General features: G+C 36.7%; 1 protein-coding gene and 1 long non-coding RNA gene across 3 annotated transcripts in view; one reads left to right on the plus strand and one right to left on the minus strand.

The window, feature by feature from the left end:
* LOC126977939 (probable beta-hexosaminidase fdl) overlaps nucleotides 1-22,604 on the minus strand; it is a 174,348-nt gene that overhangs the window by 61,380 nt on the left and 90,364 nt on the right. The gene's annotated exons all lie outside the window — the stretch shown is intronic.
* Nucleotides 1-22,604, plus strand: part of LOC126978037 (uncharacterized) — an 80,269-nt gene that overhangs the window by 25,133 nt on the left and 32,532 nt on the right. Inside the window, exon 3 of the long non-coding RNA XR_007732463.1 lies at nucleotides 1,604-1,742. This is a non-coding gene — a long non-coding RNA (uncharacterized LOC126978037). The remainder of the gene's footprint in view (nucleotides 1-1,603; nucleotides 1,743-22,604) is intronic.

The following is a 22,604-nucleotide window of genomic DNA, read 5'->3' on the forward strand; positions in this document are numbered from 1 at the left end:
ATGGACTAAGAATATTTTAAACAACTGTAGTAAATGCTGCAATGTATAGATAAAGCAGTCGAATGGATTTCTGGCAACAACGAAACACACGACTACATTCTTACTCGAAGCGGTTTCTGTTTTAAATATCCACAAACGATTAAGTTAAAGGTTAACCAGAAAACAAAGAAATCAGAGGAGCTAATTGGACAACTGGTAACAGAATGAACTGTGAAAGAAGATTAAATCAAGGAAGAAGAAAGATGAATGTTACACGAAGTTGGTAAAACTAATGAAATGGAAACAGACCGAGGAAGTTTCTACCCAACAATCAGCGTCGCTCAGGGTTCTTGTAAAACCAAACTTATGAGCGGCATCGCAATAGCACTCGCCACTGTGAGACATAAGATGTTAAGGCTCATTAGTCCTGTAATTTCACAAACTGCGGCGCGATTCAAACCGAACCGCAAACTCTGCTTGACGGCAAAAAAAGCACCGCTATGATACCAATCTCGCCGGCATCCTGTTAAAAGAGCCTCCAACTGGTTAATATAACACTAGTGTCAAAAATAATTTAGTTTAATTTGCTTCTGTTATTTTATAACTAAACTTCTATTTAACACACACTCATAAAATTTTTCCTTACGCTAGATAATAAATACCTACGGTAAGCAATATTTTCATATCCTCAACTACGACTAGTTAAATCCATAGTATCAGAAAAGAAATGCACGCCCCTGGTGTATGATTGAACAAAAGTCCGTATATATATCTCTACTTAACCTTCAACAGCAGGTATTATGTTCTGTTCTTGTAGAATTCCCCTCGTATCATAATTACATCGATTAGCCATTATATCTCCCCGTTTAATGAGGTTTTGCTTATTAATCTCCCCGTTTCATAATCCACTTTTAATTGAAAAAATATCCCAACGAGAATGTGTTGCGATTTTCGGTAATTTATTAATTTAATATTCTTATGACAATTTTATATTTTTTAAAGTGATAATCCTCACTTCTGGGATTAATTACACGAATTAAATTTGATAAAAAAATGATGCGGCACTCGAACCTGTGTCATCTCGCTTTCAGTCGAGACGAGCAGGGCGTTCAGCTGATGGTAATTGATACGCCCTGCCCATTACAATGCAGCGCCGAAGATTATTGAAAAAACTAAAAATTCTGAGCGGCACTACAATTACGCTCGTCACCTTGAGACATAAGATGTTAAGTCTCATTTGCCCAGTAATTTCACTAGCTACGGCGTCCTTCATACCGAAACAGTAATGTTTACACATTACTGCTTGACGGCAGAAATAGGCGCCGTTGTGGTACCCATAATCTAGCCGGCTTTCTGTGCAAAGGTGCATCCCACTGGTATGTTTATTCAAAGAAAACAAAACTTATAACTTTATTTATACAACTATATCATTACGCGAAAGCGTACCAAGAATACTGGCAGCATTTCCACGTTGGATAGCTAGGCTGATCCGTTGACCGAAATAGCTGCCAGCGCTTGGGTTTCCAGTAGCCTTATTGAGGCGCGAAGATAGTACTTTGTACATTCTCCGCGCCTCTGGACTCCACGGGCCAAGTGTTTGATTGTGATTGTTTGTTTCTCGCAGTATTACGCTGTGCGGCTTGTTAGTGGCGGTATGCGCCGCGTGCTGTCGTCGGCCGAGGTCGACCGACAAACCCCAAGCTGTGACGCAATGTCCCGGCGCCGGCGTGTACACTGTTAGCGACGACCTAAGACTGACTCAGGTGAGAGAACAATCATATAATAGAATATACGCTCTACACTATATGACTATAGACTCTTAAAATTCCAGAAGAATCGCAGAAAAAGAATTATCTGTACAACAACGGCGCCTGTCGTGAAGCAGTAATGTGTAAACATTACTGTGTTTCGGTCTGAAGGGCGCCGTAGCTAGTGAAATTACTGGGCAAATGAGACTTAACACCTTATCGCGACATCTCTATACAACATCAAGTGATCGAGCTGTTTACTAAATACCGACAATTGTATTTTGCTACGAATTTCAAACAATTTTGGTTCACCATTGTTACTTATTTCTTCTGGAGATAATACGTCACAACAAAACAATTTTCTTACCTCTTCTAAAGATTATACGCCACAACGAAACAATTTTCTTACCCCTTCACAAGATAATAATCACAACAAAACAATTTTCTTACCCCTTCACAAGATAATACGTCACAACAAAACAATTTTCTTACCCCTTCACAAAATTGACTAAGTTATTCGGTTTACAGTAGTATAAAATGACGCACATAATAGAGTTGCAAAGCATAATATTAATTTCAATTAAAAAAGTAATAATAAAATAGTACACGGCAAGACTTGACTCGGCTCTGTAGGACCAACTCTAAAGTAATTAAAATTATGATTTGTTAAAACTTACCCGCGGACAGATGAAATGCCACGAGAGTACTTAAATGAGTTTATAACTTAAAATTGTATTTAGCGTTGCAGCGAAAATATTTTTATTCACATTTAATTAATTATACGAGAAGGCAACGTGATATAAGGCTTCCAAGCGAAATATTACCATTGGGAGGCTCCTTTACACAGGTAGCCAGATAGATTATGGGTACCACAACGGCGTCTATTTCTGCCGTGAAGCAGTAGTGTGTTAAATTTATTGTGCTTCGATCTGAAGGGTGCCCTAGCTAGTGAAATTACTGGGCAAATGAGACTTAACATCTTATGTCTCAAGGTGACGAGCGCAATTATAGTGCCGCTCAGAATTTTTGGGTTTCCTAAGAATCCTGAGCGGCACTGCATTGTAATGGGCAGGGCGTATCAATTACCATCAGCTGATTGACCTGTCTCTTCCCTTATTTTCATTAAAAAAAATCACGAATTTGTCTGCGTGAAATTCCGCATTGGGTGTAGAGAGAAACGTCAATCATAAATTCCACCGAAATACAAAACTATAAACATCTCACATTTGTTAAAAAAATATATATAATCTGCATAATTCTAACCACAATTTTATAGCATAATACCTTCACTCAAAGCAGAGGACGTGCCTGCCTGGTGCCCTCTGTGGATCCTAAACATTTTTAAAAGTAATATTAATTATTAATTCCACTTTCGCACGACACGCCACAAGTTAGGATATCATCCTCCATAGTGCGGTTTCCACGGAGCTTTCTTCCACGTACTACAAAGCTGTGGAATGAGCTTCTTTGTGCGGTGTTTCCGAACGATACGACATGGATACCTTCAAAAATAGCGCGTACACCGCGTGTTGCAAGAGAATGTGGGTGGCGGTGATCACTTAACACCAGTTGACCCGTACGCTCGTTTGTCCTCCTATTCCATAAAAAAAAATGTTTTGAGGATACAATTTAAACCCCGGCACAATACAACACGTTTTCTAGTCAGTAGCCTCGATTTTTCCACAGCTCATTTATAGACATAGAAACTCGAGGGTATACGCGCTAGTTCAAGCAGGGGGTTCAATAGATCCTAGGATCTAAATGCATCTTATCCCCTAATCATAATAATAATAAACACAATTTTAAGTTAAATTGCGAATAGTTTAAAGTCAAAGTCGAATAAACTTTATTCAATTAGGCTTAAACTAAGCGGTTTTGAATCGTCACTATAGTCGTCAATATTGACGACCTGTATAGCCGAGTGGTTAGCGATCCTACCTACTAAGCAAGAGGTCCCGCGTTCGAATCCCGGTAGATGCAAGCATTTATATGATGAATATGGATGTTTGTTTCCGAGTCATGGATATTTAAATGTATTTATGCATGTTATATGAATTTATGTATGTATGTGTAAGTATATTGTATTAAATATATCATTGTCTTGTAACCCATAACACAGGCTATATATGCTTAACTTGGGGCAAAATAATTTGTGTAAAAAGTGTGTCAATATTATTATATTATTATTACTATGAATATTTATTTTAACTTAATGAATCTACCATATGTTTGGAAAAAGTAGAGCTCGTGAGAAGTACATACAAGAAACTCAACGGCCACTCTTTTCATTTAAATATTTTACAATGGCTATAATATAGGTACATAAGAAATTAGTTTGTAAGGTGTTACATTCAATATATGAATCGCGTTGAAAAAATATCAAAGATTTCATAAAAAATGATAAAGAATAAAATGTATAAATATAAATTATCGTATATTGGATCAACCTTTACAGTTTGAATTCATTGTTTGTGTAAGGATGCTTCGTGAACATGATGGTCGTGATTACTGTCACAATAAGTAATCGCATCTAACCAATACAATGTATTATTAACTATAACAGGTCGACCTGGCACCACAAGTAGCATCCGTTGACGAGTTGACGCATGGACCAGCCATCATTCCCTTCGCACATATTTGGTGGTGTATTACATAATAACGATAACTTTATATCGATATCAGATTTTAAGTAATAAATCAAATCAAAGAAATAATTATATTTTTAATTATTTTTATGTAATATTTGATATTTGAAACGCTTTATAACTTTGAACATGATTTATTTTGTTATGTGTACTATGGTTAATTTAAAATACTCATTGATTTAATAGGAAAGGGCTATTCTCGGAGTTTCCCTGCGAGATCTAATCAGAAATGAGGAGATCCGTAGGAGAACCAAAATCACTGGCATAGCCCAAATGATTGCAAAACTGTAGTGGCAGTAGGCTGGGCACATAGTTCGACGGACAGATGGCTGTTGGGGCAGTAAAGCATACCGGAAGAGTCAGTGTTGGTAGGCCCAACACAAGATAGACCGACGATCTGGTCAAGATCGCTGGAATACGTTGGATGAGGGCAGCGCAGGACCGATCGTCATGGAAATCTTTGGGGGAGGCCTTTGTCCAGCAGTGGACGTCTTCCGACTGATGATGATAATTGATCTTATAGAGTGGCCGTAATATACCTACACATATATATATATATAAATATCTAGGATGTATAAGTCTAACATTCATATTAGTTTAATGAAGAAAACTTGAAAAATTATTATTGTAGAAGGGGTTGGTAATTTGAACGCACTTAAAATTAACTGCTGTAGTGCCAACTAACTTACACGAAACAAGTTAAATAAAGATCCAAATATTATATGCTATAAAAGTTATTTCTAATTATAGTGGTAATTGTATTAAATAGTATTTAAATATTAACAGTAGTTAAATGAATGTTATTATTAATTGGGATATCTTATGACCGTTCATGACGTTGGTAGCGCTTGTTAGCATTCAATTCTAGTAGGCTTCTAAGATACATAATAGCTTTAAGGGTAAATGTATACACTTCTATAATAAAGTCCCAGCCACTGTTCAGGCGTAGATCCTATTACTCCACAGCTGAATATCTAAGTGATCGGACAGCCTGGGACTACATTATGATAATTTTGTAGCGATAGAAATTACTGTACAATATTGTATATTTTTATTGAAAAGAGCGCAAATAAAAAAAATTTAACAAAAAAACAACCGCCTTCAAAAACACTATTCCAAAACAATAGATATAATGTGCACTTAAAAGTATAAAAATAATTGCGTACTTTTAAACAATCTAATTAATTAATCTAATTCTAGTTAAGATTATTATTATTTTTGGAATCGGTGTCCTTCCGCCGCGACCCGTCCTCGCATCTCGCCTCCTCACGACTCAAGCACATCTCACATATAACTATGTATGTAAGAACAAACCTATCTTGGATGGAAAACAATAATTATCAAAATCGGTTCATCCAGTCGAAAGTTTTGAGGTAACAAACATAAAAAAACATACCGACGAAGAGAACCTCCTCCTTTTTTGAAGTCGCTTGAAAAAGAATGCTGGGTGAGTTTCTTGCGCCGCTTCTTCTCTCTCAGAGCGCCATTTGATTCCGAAGCGGTAGTAGTATGTTAGAAATGACATCAAAAAGAATTCTTAAGTTATCAATTTTGAGAAAATAAATGCCTTTTATGCCTTTTAACACACTAAACTGTCATTATAAATTCTCAAATCCAATTTCTCAAAAGCTTCAATAGGTACTGGGAAAATTCTCACACTGTACTCGTCTTATTGCCTAAAAGCGCACGGCGGCACTTATATAAACAACGCAGTCAAAGAGTAGCAACAGTAACAGATATGAAAGAAAGCTCCAATCACAGATAGAGACAAACGCAGAACTATCATTAATTGATTGGGTTTTTGCAGCATTCTGTTACAAGCTGTTTGAAATCTTTCTATCTGTATTTGACTGGAAGGCGATGAATCATGTCGGGTAAATGCAAACAAGATGCAACCGCATTAGTAAAGCATACAGTTCTTTGTTGTTGTATTAAGATTACTTATTTTAGTGTGATATTATATATATTAGTCATTTGTACCACTTAAAAGGAAACATTTTTGGCCATTTTTCCCATTCAAACCTCGACTCCTTAGACTCCTAGATCAAAATTATTTTAAAATGATATTAATACTGATAGTGATGACTTACGGTACGTAGACGTGGTCGCTAACTATGGGCCTTATGAGAGCTCGTGGTTGCTCAACGGGCAATGGAGAGGGCTATGCCGACATAGTCCAAATGATTGCGACTGAAGTGGCCACTGCCACACTGGCAGGGCACATAGTTTGACGGACAGATGGCCGTTGGGACAGAAAAGCCCTCGAATGGCGACCACGTACCGGAAGACGCAGTGTTGGTAGGCCCCACAAGATGGACCGACGATCTGGTCAAGATCGTCGGCATAGGTTGGATGAGGGCAGCGCAGAACCAATCGTCATGGGGCTCTTTGGGGGAGGCGTTTGTCCAGTAGTGGACGTCTTGCGGCTGATGATGAAAAATATCAATACCATCATTATATGTGTCTCTCTGTTTTGCTTTTTTGATTTTTTTTTATTCATATAGACCACAAACACAAAACTAGTATACAAAATAGGTACGACAACAGTAAGCGAAAAAATCAAAATAGTCTTTTCGATATTATTAGCTGAATGCACAGAAAGCGTGCATTGTCCTCTAAATAAACTTACTCCCGTGATATCACATTTTTCTTTTTTTATCATTGAAAATTGAAATTATAATAGTGATTGAGATGAATATATGTTTTCGTAAATGTATTGTATTTCGTTGCACATGCGGCATTGACATTTCCACTTGGCCTTAAGAGCATGCTTTCCGCACTTGTATCGAGATGTTCTATTAAATATTTTATATTTTTACCAGTGGGAGGCTCCTTTGCACCGGATGCCGGCTAGATTATGGGTACTACAACGGTGCCTATTTCTGCCGTGAAGCAGTAATGTGTAAACATTATTGTGATTCGGTCTGAAGGGCGCCGTGGCTAGTGAAATTACTGGGTAAATGTCTCAAGATGACGAGAGCAGTTGTAGTGCCGCTCCAACATTTGTGGGTTTTTCAATAATCTTGAGCGGCGCTGCATTGTAATGGGTAGGGCGTATCAATCACCATCGGCTGAACGTCCTGCTCGTCTCGTCCCTTATTTTGATAAAAAAATAATTTTAATCTTTAATATTTGGAGTATAAATTACCATCAGCTGAACGTCCTGCTCGTCTCGTTAGGTATTTTCATAAAAAAAAAATCTGTACGGATTCCTCAGTGGATAAGTCAACTGGAAAAGGAGGACTGTATCTCATAAAGCACAACAATTAGAAAGCGGAGATTTTTGAGAAAGCATGGATTATCAAAGTACTTGGAGCGTGCGGCCCCAAGTAAGTAGAACATCTTCCCTACTAGAGATGATACAAGTACGTTTTAGCACGAGACACGTGTCGGAATGCATCGCAGCTATGAACAAATCTTCAATCGTTTTTTTTTGTTCGTAACTCCGCTAACATCAAATATATAAGACACATACCTACATATGATTTTTTCAATAACTTTTTAATTAAAAGTTTCTTGTATGTTCTTCTCACGAGTTCAACTTTTTCTGAACAAATGGTTGATTGAGTAATTAAAAAGAAATATTTATAATAAAGATTCAAAAGCGATTAAATTAAGCCTTTTTAATAAAGTTATTTGATACCTTAATATAATACCAAGTTGAACTATTTGTGTAAGATTTTGCATAAACATAAGATTTCAAAACATGCAATCTAATAGCAGTCGTATTTTTTTTATGAAAATAAGGGACAAAACGAGCACGACGATCAGCTGATGTTAATTGATACGCCCTGCCCATTACAATGATAAATGCAGTGCGCTCAGGATTCTTGAAAAAACCCAAAAATTCTGAATGGCACTACAGTTGCGCTCGTCACCTTGAGAGATAAAATGTTAAGTCTCATTTGCCCAGTAATTTCACTAGCTACGGCGCCCTTCAGACCGAAAACACAATAATGCTGACACATTACTGCTTCACGACAGAAATAGGTGCCGTTGTGGTACACATAATTTGGCCAGCATGAGATAAGAGGAGTGGGGGGCCACTCCCACAGTTATTTGACTTTAACTTTAATTTAATATCAAATAGAACTATTTGTGAACGATTTTGCATAAACAAGAGTTTTCAAAACCTGCAATTGAATAACAGTCGTATTTATAATTACTTTAGGATTAAAGTCAAACGAAAATCAAAGCCCAGTTAGAAATAATTTGTATTGTAATCTAACTGGTTTGTAGAGTCAATACAGTCGTTTGCAGCGGGCATACAGTTTGAGCAATTAATTACCAACCGCATTATACTTCACTAATCACAAATTTACCACCACGCCAGCAGAATACGTTCACAAATTGAATGCTAATTTGCATAGGCTTCAAGTTTTTCCGATTACACAGCTCTGTGGTCAATTATATCTATGTTGGGAAATGATTTGATAATACAGAATAGATTTTATTGACGAGAAACTTCTATTTGGACGCGTGGCTCGTTCGTATGCCAAGTTAAACATTAAGGGCCTTACAAATAAACTTGGTATTAATTTATACCTGAGAATAAACCAAGCATATGCAAAATGTTGACTATATCGCTGACAACACTGTCAATACAATGATAATAAATAATTTGAAGTTTACCGAATGTTAAGCAGCCCTGCAAAAAAAAACGCGGGAAACGTTATACGTCCGAATTAACCAATCATAAGCAAAATGTCTATTTGTTAACATTTTGCATATTCTCTGTTTATTCTCAGGTATAACCAAGTTTATTTGTAAGGCCAAAAAATAACGACATTTATTACCAACTAGCTGACCCGGCAAACGTTGTTTTGCCATATAAATTGTATTGATCTTGTGCTTGCTAGTTGATAAGAGATGGCGCTCGTTGTATTCATTAGTAACAATCACACTTCTTTTATATTTTGTATAATTCACACTATAGTTTTATAAATTATAGCCTATTAGTTATTCTGGTGTGTAAGCTATATTATTGTAAAGTTTCATCAAAATCTATTCAGTAGATTTTGCGTTAAAGAAGTTCAAACATAAATCCACACATACAAACTTTCACATTTATAATATTAGTAGGATTATAGAATATGTAAGGCGAATATGAAAAATATCTGCTTCGCGTAGTAATTACAACTGACTCTGAATGTTGTAAGAATATGATATACCTAATTTACTATATGGCGAAAACGTACCTGAAGACGCAGTGTTGGGGGGTCCACAAGATGGCCAACGATCTGGTCAAGATCGCCGGAATACGTTGGATGAGGGCAGTGTAGGACCGATCGTCGTGGAGATCTTTGGGGGAGGCCTTTGTCCAGCAGTGGACGAAGTCCGGCTGATGATGATGATGAATAAAGAAATTTCATATAATTTCATTTCAACTTATACTTAAAAGTGTTCCCTAGAGAGCGACATTATCGAAATGCACGTCTATTATTTTCCACTATTTTATTAGGTTTCCGTAGCCAAATGGCAAAAAAAGAAACCCTTCCCATTCGTCATGTCTGTCTGTCCGTCCGTGTATGTCACAGCCACTTTTTTCCAAAACAATAAGAACTATATTGTTGAAACTTGGTAAGTACTAGATGTATTCTGTGAACCGCATTAACATTTTCACACAAAAATAAAAGAAAAAAAATTTGTTGGGTTATAGGCTTAAAACTGAAACTGTTTTTTTTTTTTAATCAAACCCTTACGTGTGGGGAATCTATGGATAGGTCTTTAAAAATGATATAGAGGTTTCTAATATCATTTTCTTCTAAACTGAATTGTTTAAGCGAGAGACACTTCCAAAGTTGTAAAATGTGCCCCGTACATTATCACACCAACTTCCACCGAAAATGATGAAACAGATCGGAGATCAGTTTGAACTAGATCTAGTAAGTAGTTTTTTTTTAATACTTAATAAATTATGACAGCTCATTTGCACTGTATGATTTTGAGCAAAGATTTTTTTTCCTTTTCCATTGAAATAATTTAATATCATTTTCCTTTCTATATAAATTTTATATTATGTTATTTGCTGCTACGGAATCCTTCATGGGCGAGTCCGACTCGCACTTGGCCGCTTTTTAAGGCGATACTAAAATATGCCAGCGATCTTGAGCGATATGAGTTCACGGCTGCCGGTCCGCCATCTATGTAACAAAGCCAATATTTTCAAAATTTTTGCGTGGAAAACAGTTTATATGCTTACAATCCTCGTTATTCACTAATAATCTGAATAAATGAACCTACACAAAAAAGTGCAAGCTATAAGAATAACTTTTCTGAGAGAAGTACCAAAAAAATGCGTCACGCCATGCCAAAAAAACTTGTTTAAATTCAAAGAAAAGTGGTAGTTCAAAAAGGCTCGGCAGTGTTAACTATAACCAACAGCAAGCATTAGCAACCTACAAATAAGACTTAAGGATATGTGTAACAGGATTAAGTAGTGTTCATAGCTCGACAAAACTTGTCTAAAAACACCATGTTTGCGTGTTTTCTGCTTACTATTCGCCTTAAGTTATGCTTATCTTATACCGAGTCCCACGACGGTAAATATTAAAAAGTATGCAAGAAGATTGTAACCGTGTTACATCACGGCAGGTTGGAACCGGAACAACAATCCCGCGCCGGAAGCTAAGTTAACCGCGTTACTTGACAACTTCCACGGCACAGTCGAACAGTCTACCGACTCTTACTGTTGTAGTTTATAATTTTTTTTCTATGGAAATAAAAGACGGGACGAGCAGGACGTTGAGTTAGAATTGAAACGCTCAGGATTCTTACGCTCGTCACGTTGAGACATGAGATGTTAAGTCTCATTTGCCCAGTAATTTCACTAGCTACGGCGCCCTTCAGACTGAAACAAGTAATGTTTACACTTTACTGCTTCACGGTAGAAATAGGCGCCGTTGTGGTACCCATAATCTAGCCAGCATGCGAAGGAGCCTCCCACTGGTAGAGAATGTTCTGTTCGTCCAGATTTCATAAACATTACAGTAATAGCTCAGTAGGTATTATAGTGATTGTCGCTAAAATATCTCAAACTATACGATGAACATCGCGCCTTTGTCTATTAATCTCGAATGTTCTTCGACAGTCTAGTTATTCTAAACAATATTTTATGTTTTTAAATTGATAACCCTCACTTCTAGGATTAATACACAAATAAAATTTGAAAAACAAAATTTTATGAACGATGCGGGATTCGAACCCACGACCTCCGGCGTTCCGTGCCGGTGCTCTAACCAACCGTTCGAGTACCGCCTCGTTATAGAATTCTCGAACTAAAATACTCGAACGGTTAGCTCAGTTGGTTAGAGCACCGGCACGGAACGCCGGAGGTCGTGGGTTCGAATCCCGCATCGTTCATTAAATTTTGTTTTGCAAATTTTATTTGAGTCTAGTTATTAACGAGAGAACATGTTTTTGTAAACAACTCTGTTTCAATATGTCAAGGCCAAGATTCATTTACGCCGGTAGCTACTTCCAGAATTTTCGTTAACATTTAAAATCTTATATTGGTAAATTTTAGCGAGTAACAATGTATACTGTATTAAATATATCGTTGTCTAATATATAACAGACTGTGCCTGGTGTTGGAATTACTGTGATGTGATTACTGGGCCAATGAGACTTGTTGTAGTGCCGCTCAGAATTTTTAGGTTTTTCAATAATCCTGACCGGCACTGCATTGCAATGGGCGTATCAATTACCATCAGCTGAACGTCTTATTCATCTCGTCCCTTATTTTAATAAAAAAAATATAACTTTAATTTTTTTTTTAAAAGCACAAACCGAGAAGGGAATTGCTAGTTTATGCTAAGAACGTTTAATTTGTAATATGTAATAATCGACTGCAAGCGTTATACAAATTTGTCCTCAAGAAAAACTTCCAACCGTTCCAGATAGAATTTCCTGTACATTAAGGTTTATTTCGTTTACAGCGGAGATGGATTGCTTTATAGAGTTTGACATTTGTAAATAATAATATCAAGGAATGCGTTGCGGTAATGGATTCCGTTAGGAAAGAATAAAAGTAGTTTAAAAAACTAAAAAACACGCTTTGTGGGTTACCAGTGTGGTAAGTGCTAACGCCAGTTGTCCAAATAACACACAGACTTTTCCACTTTTATACTCGCAACTTAGCCGGTACAAGTTAAGAATAAACCGCGAGCCGCGACATCTATTGTCGTATGGCGTAACACACATTCCGTCAAGTAACCGCACGCGAAAGTTGAGCATCGCAACATTTAATTATAAATCCAGGAAATCCTAGTATTCCTGTTGATTTGTCGCCGTGAGATTTGTGATTTCTTCGTTAAGTGTCCCGCGATATATTGTGGTTCGCCAGAAGACTCAGGCGAATATAGAAGAACCCAGGATCTTGCAGAAGAGGAGAGTACCGGCTATTCCCTTTACTCCAATAATTCCTGAGTATCCCTTTTATTAATACAGTCCACTCTAAATTCCCTAGCGCAACTACTTTGGTTGAAATTATAATGGTTGAAATTTAAAATGAACATCAATTCCTGCCTTATCGACGATAAATGAAAAAAAATATAAATTAACAAAAATCTTATCTTTGCAAATTGAAAAATGGAATAATTTTATCAAATTAATGCATAGTCACCGGTCCTCAATAAATCTCCGAAGTTTGAACGAAGTCTGCCTGTTCAGTGTGGGTCAAAATCGCGCCCAACTGAAGCGAAGATAATAAAAAGCGTGTAAAATATTTTATCTACACCCATGCTTTAAATCCTCTATTAAAGATTCTGAAACAGTTAGCTTATTGCCAACATTAAAACACCCAATAACCATTACATCATCCGAACGAGTGTTGTAATGTTGTACTGAATTTCATAACAACACTCCCAATTTTTTTTCAATTCCTTTATGGTCAAAGAGTTTTAACAGACAGCCACATTCTTATTGCTCGATGCGTGGTATCTGTATGAATTTCAAAAAAAGAACATTTTCGTTTACGCGCGCTACCAGAACGTCGCGCGCCGTAAAAAAAAAGTAGGTTATTCGAATCCCCGCCATTTTTCTTTGATATTTTTATTGTTTTGTTTACAAAAAATGAGCGATTCATTTTAAACGCTGCAAAAGAACATAATATTCAACTGAATTTTAATTATTGCACTAAACAAAATGATAATTACTACTAAAATAAATAATTCTTTCATTAATTCTTAGTTTATTTGTATATAATCAGGTAATGGATGATATAAGGTTACTACTAGGACTGGCGGTTTTAATGTTAGCAGTAAGCTGTCTATTTCAGAATCTTTGAGAGGATTCATTTTCTGGGTGTGATAAGTCTTGTATGCAACTGTTGATAATTAGGTATTAAAACACACATGTAATACTATTATCACGTTCGTGTTATAATACCCCTTATTACACAACAGTTGCATAAATAACTATAACCATTTTATCTATGTCAGCAACAAACACGACACATCACGGGAGATTTATAGATTATTTGGCAAGAGATGTCAGGCAATCGCCCACTCGTAATCCGCAACACCAGGGGTCAAGAGATGCGTTGCCGGCCTTTAAGTTGGGAGTATGCTCCAAGCATGCAAGTAAACACATTGGTACGTGGCCGGCGAGGATCGAACCGGGGGCTAATGGGACGAGACCGTATCATCATCAGCCGGAAGACGTCCACTGCTGAACAAAGACCTCACCTAACGATTTCCACGACGATCGGTCCTGCGCTGTCCTCATCCAACGTATTCCGGCGATCTTGACTAGATCGTCGGTCCATCATGCGGGAGGCCTACCAACACTGCGTCTTTCGGTACGTGGTCGCCATTCGAGGACTTAACTGCCCCAACGGCCAACTGTCTGTCAAACTATGTGCCCTGCCCACTGCCACTTCAATTTCGCAATCATTTGGGCTACGTCTGTAACTTTGATTCTCATACGGAACCCCTCCTCTCGCAGGGAAATAGAAAAATAAATAACAGGACGTTCAGCTGATAGTAATTGATACGCCCTATTACAATGCAGTGCCGCTCAGGATTATTGAAAAACCCAAAAATTCTGAGCGGCACTACAATTGCCCTCGTCACCTTTACACATACGATGTTAAGTGTTATTTGCCCAGTAATTTCACTAGCTACGTCGCCTTTCAGACCGAAACACAATAATGCTTACACATTCCTGCTTCACGGCAAAAATAGGCGCCGTGCCCATAATCTAACCGGCATCCTGTTTCCGCGCCGTTGTAAATAACTTTATAATACGTAAGAATGCCATACATATTATTATTCACAAAGGCACTTCAAAAATCTTCTTTAAATTTCACATAAAATGAATGTAAATGCGATCCTTTGTGTGCGGTTTAATCCTTTTACAACTACAAGGAGGTGCTAGACACTGTTCTAGAGTGTTCCACAAAGCCTGAAATCTTATTATGAGCTTTAATGTGTCGGATAATTTACTCCAAGTACGTTTAATTTTTAACGTCTCACGTAAGAGACACAAATACAAAAATGTGTAGGATGAAGCCGGCAAAGAATGAGACAGAAATATGCATACTATTTATTTATTTTATTTATTTATTTTCATGTTATCTACAGCGTCACAATTTATATACAATATAATTACATTATTAAGTAGAAAAATAAGGCCAAAAACTGATTACAGTATATAGGTATTAAACAAAAGAAGTAACATTTTATGATTTAAACAAGCCAGAATAAAATAACAAAATATTTACAATTACTATAATAAGCTACTTAGAAAATAAGCTTTACAAAATAAGGTTACAGGAGTGTGTGTGCGTGTATGTAAGGTTGTGTGTAGTGTATTTGAGGGTGTATGTAGTATGTGTGTGTTTGGATAATCATTGCAGTCGATGTATATTTCTTATTTCTTTTTTAGCTGTACTTTGGAGAAGCAAAACATATCTAAATTAAAATAAGCTTTATTGTAGGTGAGAGCCAGACGTTGCAGTACAGAGTTTTGTGTGTAATTGGTGTTAGCTTTTGGTACAGCCAGAAAGTGCGTGTGACGAGTTCTAAATGATGGGACGTTCAATGAAAAACTCGCTAATAAGGAGGGACAATCAATTTTACCATTTAGGATTGCTTGCAATAGCAGCATATCGTCTAGCTTTCTTCGATTCTCTAAAGTGTCAATTTCGTAGTGCTTACAAGCTTCTTCATAGCATGAAAAGTTTTTAAATTGCTTGAACGCTAGATACTTTAGGAATTGCTTTTGTATGGATTCAATCTTTTGTTTGTGTATGATATAGTAAGGTGAGCAGATGTTACTTGCATACTCAAGTGCACTGCGAACATAACTGAAGTACAGACTTTTTATGCACTCTATGTTGCTGAAATTACTAGTTTCGCGTTTGATGAATCCCAGCTGTTTATATGCTTTATCTGCTACGATATTAACCTGAAGTGAACACTTCTTTATCGTCGTTGTGTTTTGAAAGTCGATGAAACGAAAAAGCGACAGTAAAAAGAGCAGTCACATCAATTCATAATATTTAACATAGGAGATAATGAGATAGGAAGCATAATACAATGTTTTGGTACCAGGCGATCATAGTTAAAAAAGAGATTGTCTTAAGTATGGCCCGAGTATACCCTTAATATATTCAGACTCCAAGCGCACGACGTATTACTACATAGACACCAGGAGAACATATTATTATATATATTAGTGGTGGTAGAAATGTCTTTTATAGCGGATGAAATCATGTGTCATCCCTAGCAACACGTACCAGGAATTCATATGCAGTTTAGAGGTTCATGCACCATGCAGGTTTCACTTCTGACATGTGTACTTTGTACGCACGCAATGTTTTTTTTTAAGATCTTAACATAAAAGCGTTGCTGGAGCAAACCCTGGACTCCCAAGGACCAAGGGAGGCGCCCCAGATTGGATCCTCGCCCGCCGCGTACCGATGTGTGCTCGGTTTAGGATTTCATTGATTCAACGCTAAGATCGGCAACATTCTTGTGATTTTGGCAACAGCAAGAGAGTATGGGTCGCGATGATTACATCTACCTATCTACCCATAATAACAGATTATTACTACACAAATAAAATTTGAAAACAAAATTTATGCACGATGCGGGAATCGAACCCGTGACCTCTCGCGTTCCGTGCGAGCGCTCTTCCAACTGAGGCAACCGTTCGAGTGACGTAGCGTTGATAAATCTTGTATGCTTTGTTCAACTCTCAGGTCGCGTAGAGACTTGAAATTTGGTAGGAGTATTCCATTCGCCGAGTAGACGTCAGCTAAGAACGGTTTTTACGTATTCACACCCGCGTGTTTTTTTTTTTATTATGAACAGAACAACGTCTGTCGGGTCAGCTAGTAATCTTATATATTCTTATGGATATTTCAAAAAAAAAACATGGAACAATGGAAAGTGCGCTTATATAGGTACTTAGATGTGTACCTACCCATGTTACATACAACAGTGTTAGTAATTTAGTGAAGTGTGTAGTATTTTGCTTTTAGACAACAATTCCTTTGACAAATATTAATAAACGGCATCATATTCACGTATACAATATTTTATTCACTAACACATATTATTTTAATGAACATGTTTTTTTTATGGAATAGGAGGACAAACGAGCGTACGGGTCACCAGTTGTTAAGTGATAACCGCCGCCCACAATCTCTTGTAACGCCTGAGGAATCACGGGAGCGTTGCCGGCCTTTAAGAAAGGTGAACGCGCTTTTTTTGAAGGTACCCATGTCGTATCGTCCCGGAAACACCGCACAAGGAAGCTCATTCCACAGCTTTGTAGTACGTGGAAGAAAACTCCTTGAAAACCGCACTGTGGAGGACCGCCACACATCCAGATGGTGGGGATGATATCCTAACTTGTGGCGTGTCGTGCATGTTCTACGAAAACAAACATAAGTATTGTGGAATCAGTATTTACCTGTGAAATGTTTCTTTAGTTGAATTGTTGCTATATATAATAACACAATCTAACAAAGAACGCGACACCATATAATTTTTAATAAAAATCCGTTAAAACACAAAACAATAACGATAAAATAACTAAAATTAAAACACGATCCAATTTGATACGAGACTAATGGACACTAAATTCTTTCATTCCGTCTCTTTCTCACACCTAGGATTTTATGTAAGTATAGTTATCTCACTTTCACACAGGGTTCGTCTATTACGCCAGTATACTAGGTTTATGGTTACAAACATTTAGTTTAGTTAGTTATTTATTTAGTTTAGTTTTAAATTAAAACTATAGTTGTAAATGTGTAACAATCGCGTTAATACGAGAAACTAACGAATGAAATGTTTGTTGAACGGAAATTAGTTAGTCGCGGATTAACTGCAGGAGAACGCAACACGTGTAACTTGTAGATTTATCGAACCTTATCAACTTACAAGTTTAATTGCTTTTATTTGTAATTAGTTTTAATTTTAGATCAGAGTTTCACTATTTTTTTGTGCTTTGTGCTCATAGAAAATTAATAGTTTGTACACCTTCCTGTGACAGGACTGTGCGTTAGAAGCGCTCTCTGGGTTTCCAAGGAAGACCAGCGTTGTGGATTCTTTCGAAACCACAACTATGCTGAGCTGGGGGCCCATTGGCGTCATTAGATCATAATTAGATTAGTATAACTTTAAGAACTATTATCAGAATGTATAATGACGTCAATAAACATTTTTTCTTTCTTTCTTTCTTTCATTTGTAAGACGTAATCGGTTTCTGTTTCTAGTTCATTAAGCAGCGCTTCTTGTTTATCTGATATATTTTCTATTCCCGAGTTTAAATTAAGCATTAATTTTATTCTTTTTCATTTAATATAGTTGCTTTTTTTTAATTACAATAGATATTTTGAGTAAGAAATAAAACATATCTTGTAACTATATTTACAATACTATGATTACATAAAATCAAAACTATCATTACGTGGAACCGTACCAAGAATACTGGCAGCATTTCCGCGTGGGATAGCAAGGCTGTTCCGTTGACCGAAATAGCTGCCAGCGCTTGGGTTTCCAGTAGCCTTATTGAAGCGCGATGATAGTTTTTTGTACATTCTCCGTGCCTCTGGGCCCACTTGGCCCGTGGGCCCAGAGGCACGGTCGAGACACCAAATAAACACCTATCGTTCCTAATATTGTTGAAGTGAAAACAGTACTGTTTTTGAGGTTTCTTTGAATAATGGCTAAGTGAATACCAAAGCCACAGCCGCGCAAATACTGGGCTAATGAGACGAAACAAGAAAACCAAAAAAAAAATTGTATTTCGTGTTATTTCTCCCGCCTTAAAGTAATTACTTCTGTAGTATATTGGTTTAAGCACAAATCAGTTTTTTACCGGTAAATTAAAAGACGATTTTTCTGATATTTCTCGTGACGGTTGGTAAATTTTGGAAATCAAACAAGTATGGTTAAAAAGTAAATAATATCGTACAATTAAATTTATTATTTAATAGCCTGAGGCCGGTTGCTCCATTCCCAACCTGTGGTATCATTAAGAAAGTCATTTATGTTATAGTAACCTTTACCACGCAATTCAAAAGAATTGTTTAAAAACGTAATACATTTGTTTTGAACATTTTCTGGGATCTTGTTGTAAAAGCATGTACACCGCCCCTAACTCGACTGAGCCGAGTAGTAGGCATAACATTATCAAGAATATAATATAAAGCAACAGTCAAGATGTAAATTTCATTCAATTTTGCTCTCAATGATTCTTTATATGTATCCACTAGCTGACCCGGCAAACGTTGTTTTGCCATATAAATTATTTTTAGAGTTAGACCGTTTCTTGGACATTGCCTAACGTAGCCTAAGTTACTCCTTAGTACATCAGCTACCTGCCAATAAAAGTCGCCGGATTAGCCGGAACAAACAGACAGAGAGACAGATAGACAAAAATTGTAAAAAATGTTATTTTGGTGTATGTACCGTATATATATTCATAATATACATTTAGTAAAAAACGGTTATTTCAATATTACAAACAGACACTCCAATTTTATTTAAATGTAAGTATAGATAATTCACACAATATTTTTAGAAATTATAGCCTATATGTTATTCTGGTGTGTTAGCTATATTATTGCAAAGTTTTATCAAAATCCATTCAGTAGTGTTTGCGTTAAAGAAGTTCAAGCATACATCCAGACATACAAACTTTCACATTTATAATATTATTTAATAGGATAATACAATTGTAGATGTATCATAATAACCCCTATTCTTTTATCAATAAAGAACACTACAAACGTGTATTCCATTTTAAAAATAGATCCATTTAATCCGGTTTTAATAAAGGCGAGTGTTCCGTGAACATAAAAAGGTCACTCGATAGCTGCACTTACAGCGGTGTTAACTCTGTGACCGATAGTTTGACGTATTCAGCAGTTCACTCACTCAAATTGATTCTTTTGTTCTTTCATTCGTTCAATACTCGATGCTCGGAAGCATTGTGAATCACAATGAGAGTACGCTCTCCGATCGCAAAAGTTATTAACGCTGGCTAGCTACAATTTAATAAATTTAAAAACATAAAACATACGGGCTGATATTGGTATTTTTTTTATGGAATGGGAGGACAAACGAGCGTACGGGTCACGTGGTGTTAAGTGATCACCGCCGCCCACAATCTCTTGCAACACCAGAGGAATCACAAGAGCGTTGCCGGCCTTTAAGGAAGGTGTACGAGATTTTTTTGAAGGTACCCATGTCGTATCGTCCCGGAAACACCGCACAAGGAAGCTCATTCCACGTATATGAGTGAACCTTTGCCATTCCTTGAAGGAAAAATTAAAACAATCACCAGAGATGAGTATGTATATATAATGTATTATACAATCCCGCCTAGTACGCCTTGTGATACTTGTTTGTTTAATTTTTATTTCATTCAAAATTAAATTAAATTCTACTACAAAGCTGTGGAATGAACTTCCTTGTGCGGTGTTACCGGGACGATACGACATGGGTACCTTCAAAAAAAGCGCGTACACCTTCCTTAAAGGCCGGCAACGCTCCTGTGATTCCTCTGGTGTTGCAAGAGATTGTGGGCGGCGGTGATCACTTAACGACAGGTGACCCGTACACTCGTTTGTCATCCTATTCCATAAAAAAAATCCTAGTCGAACAAAAAATATTGTATGCGACACATTGTCAAAAAACACTCGTGGCGACATTCATTGCGATGTTCGCCTGCGCCTCACACACCCACGCCACTCGTGTTTTTTGACCCTCTTTATAAAACTGTTGCATAAAAACTATAAAAGCGAGCTACGATATACCTACTTAAAAGATAAGTCTTTTAACATTTTACAACTATCATTAAAACGTAGCCCAGCCGACCACAGGCCTATCGCTACTACTTCCTGTTCCCCAAAATTAAGAAAAGCATAAAAGGCATTTATTTTCTCAAAATTAATTCCTTTGGAATTCTTTTTGAAGTCCGTTCAAGCACTACCACAGCTTCGACCGCACAAATGGCGCTCATAAAGAGAAGAAGAAAAGAAGAGAAAGAAAGAAAATCTACCAGTATTCTTTTTGCACTCTCATAATTAACCGCAAGCTCTTGGTATCTTCCTCGAGGGTCACCAGTTGATCAAGGGCGTGAAATATTATTCAAGTGAAACTTTTATTACATCGTCTCAAACTTTTTCGGTTGTGTGTTGCATGTCGTGTGACGGTCGGGCGGCGCCTATAGTTCGCAGCAGCTGACTGTGTAGTGTATAGATTATTACTCATTTGTGCCAGTGCTACACGCTATTTTGGTTGTTTTTATTATTTCCCATTATCATTCCAATATTCCAAGTATAAAATTAATATTGATAAAGCGATTTTTATGTCTATAAAGTGAAAAAAAGTTCACTTTTACCGTGGTTTCATAAAACCACACAATCCTTTTTTTATTAAGTGACTGAACTACCTACAAGTAGTGAATGTTCTCCAGCAACGCTCAGTAAAACTCAATGAATAAATGACTCAAGTGGGCCTCTATATACACCCCTAAGGATTATTCTCGAATGATGTCGAAAAATATATGAACTAATAAGCAATCAACAAGAGAAATAAACAAGTAAACAGATTGTTTATACCTCAGCACTTTATGTCATACTCGACCTTAGCTTACTAGACATAAGGTCGAAATTTCCATACTCCGGCTGGGTTATATGTATATCGAATTTTTTGACTATCGCGAAAAATTTGACGAAACTAATTGAGTAAATCGTTTTTATTTTAAAATAAATCATATAATCCTAATAACGGGAAATTCTGGGAAAATATAAAACATCCTTAATAGCTGCAGCAATGACAACTAACTCAGTGAATGATAGTTTGACGTATTTCTTTCACTCAAATTGATTCCATTGTTTTTGCATTTATTGAATATTGGAAGCGCGGATTTATTTCTAAATACAATGGCTGCACTGCGATTTCATCCTTAAATATTATTGCCGGTCTGCGAGGTTATGTAAACAAAAAAAAAACATTCACTGATAAATCATCTACCTTGTTCTTAAAGTTAAAATTATGCATTACATGCAAATTATGCAGGTTTATACAAATTTCAGTCCAAAGGCATAAGTTCGCATGGTTTTTTTTTAAAGTAGGTACATATTTTATAACTATAACTTAGCTTTTTACTAAATAACCAAATATATACCAAAAAGTACCGATATAATTAAAACAATACTCGCATTTTATGGGCTCTATTGAATATACATATTAGCCATAATATTGGATATAATATATTTCAAAGTTATTTGAAAATCAAATAATCTATTCAATCAATTAAATCTTCTTTTTTATGACAGTAAGATACGAGACGAGCAGGACGTTCTAGTGATGGTAATTGATACGCCCTGCTCATTACAATGCAGTGCCCCTCAGGATTCTTGGAAAACCCAAAAATTCTGAGTGACACTTCAATTGCGCTCGTCACCTTGATTAACCTCATTTGCCCAGTAATTTCACAAGCTACGGCGCCCTTCAGACCGAAACACAATAATGCTTGCACATTACTGCTTCACGGCAGAAATAGGCGCCGTTGTGGTACCCATTATCTAGCCTGGATGCTGTGCAAAGGAGCCTCCTACTGGTAAATCTGGTAATCTGCGTTAATAAATAGATTCTGTGATGGACTTGATATTAACTTATTTCTGCCAAACGCAAGGCTTATTTTGCTTTGTGTGGAGTCCATCAGAATATATATATTTTCCTGTGCATGTTGCAACATAACATAC

The sequence above is a fragment of the Leptidea sinapis genome, chromosome 46 (genome assembly GCF_905404315.1).
Source record: "Leptidea sinapis chromosome 46, ilLepSina1.1, whole genome shotgun sequence".
Lineage (NCBI taxonomy): Eukaryota > Metazoa > Arthropoda > Insecta > Lepidoptera > Pieridae > Leptidea > Leptidea sinapis.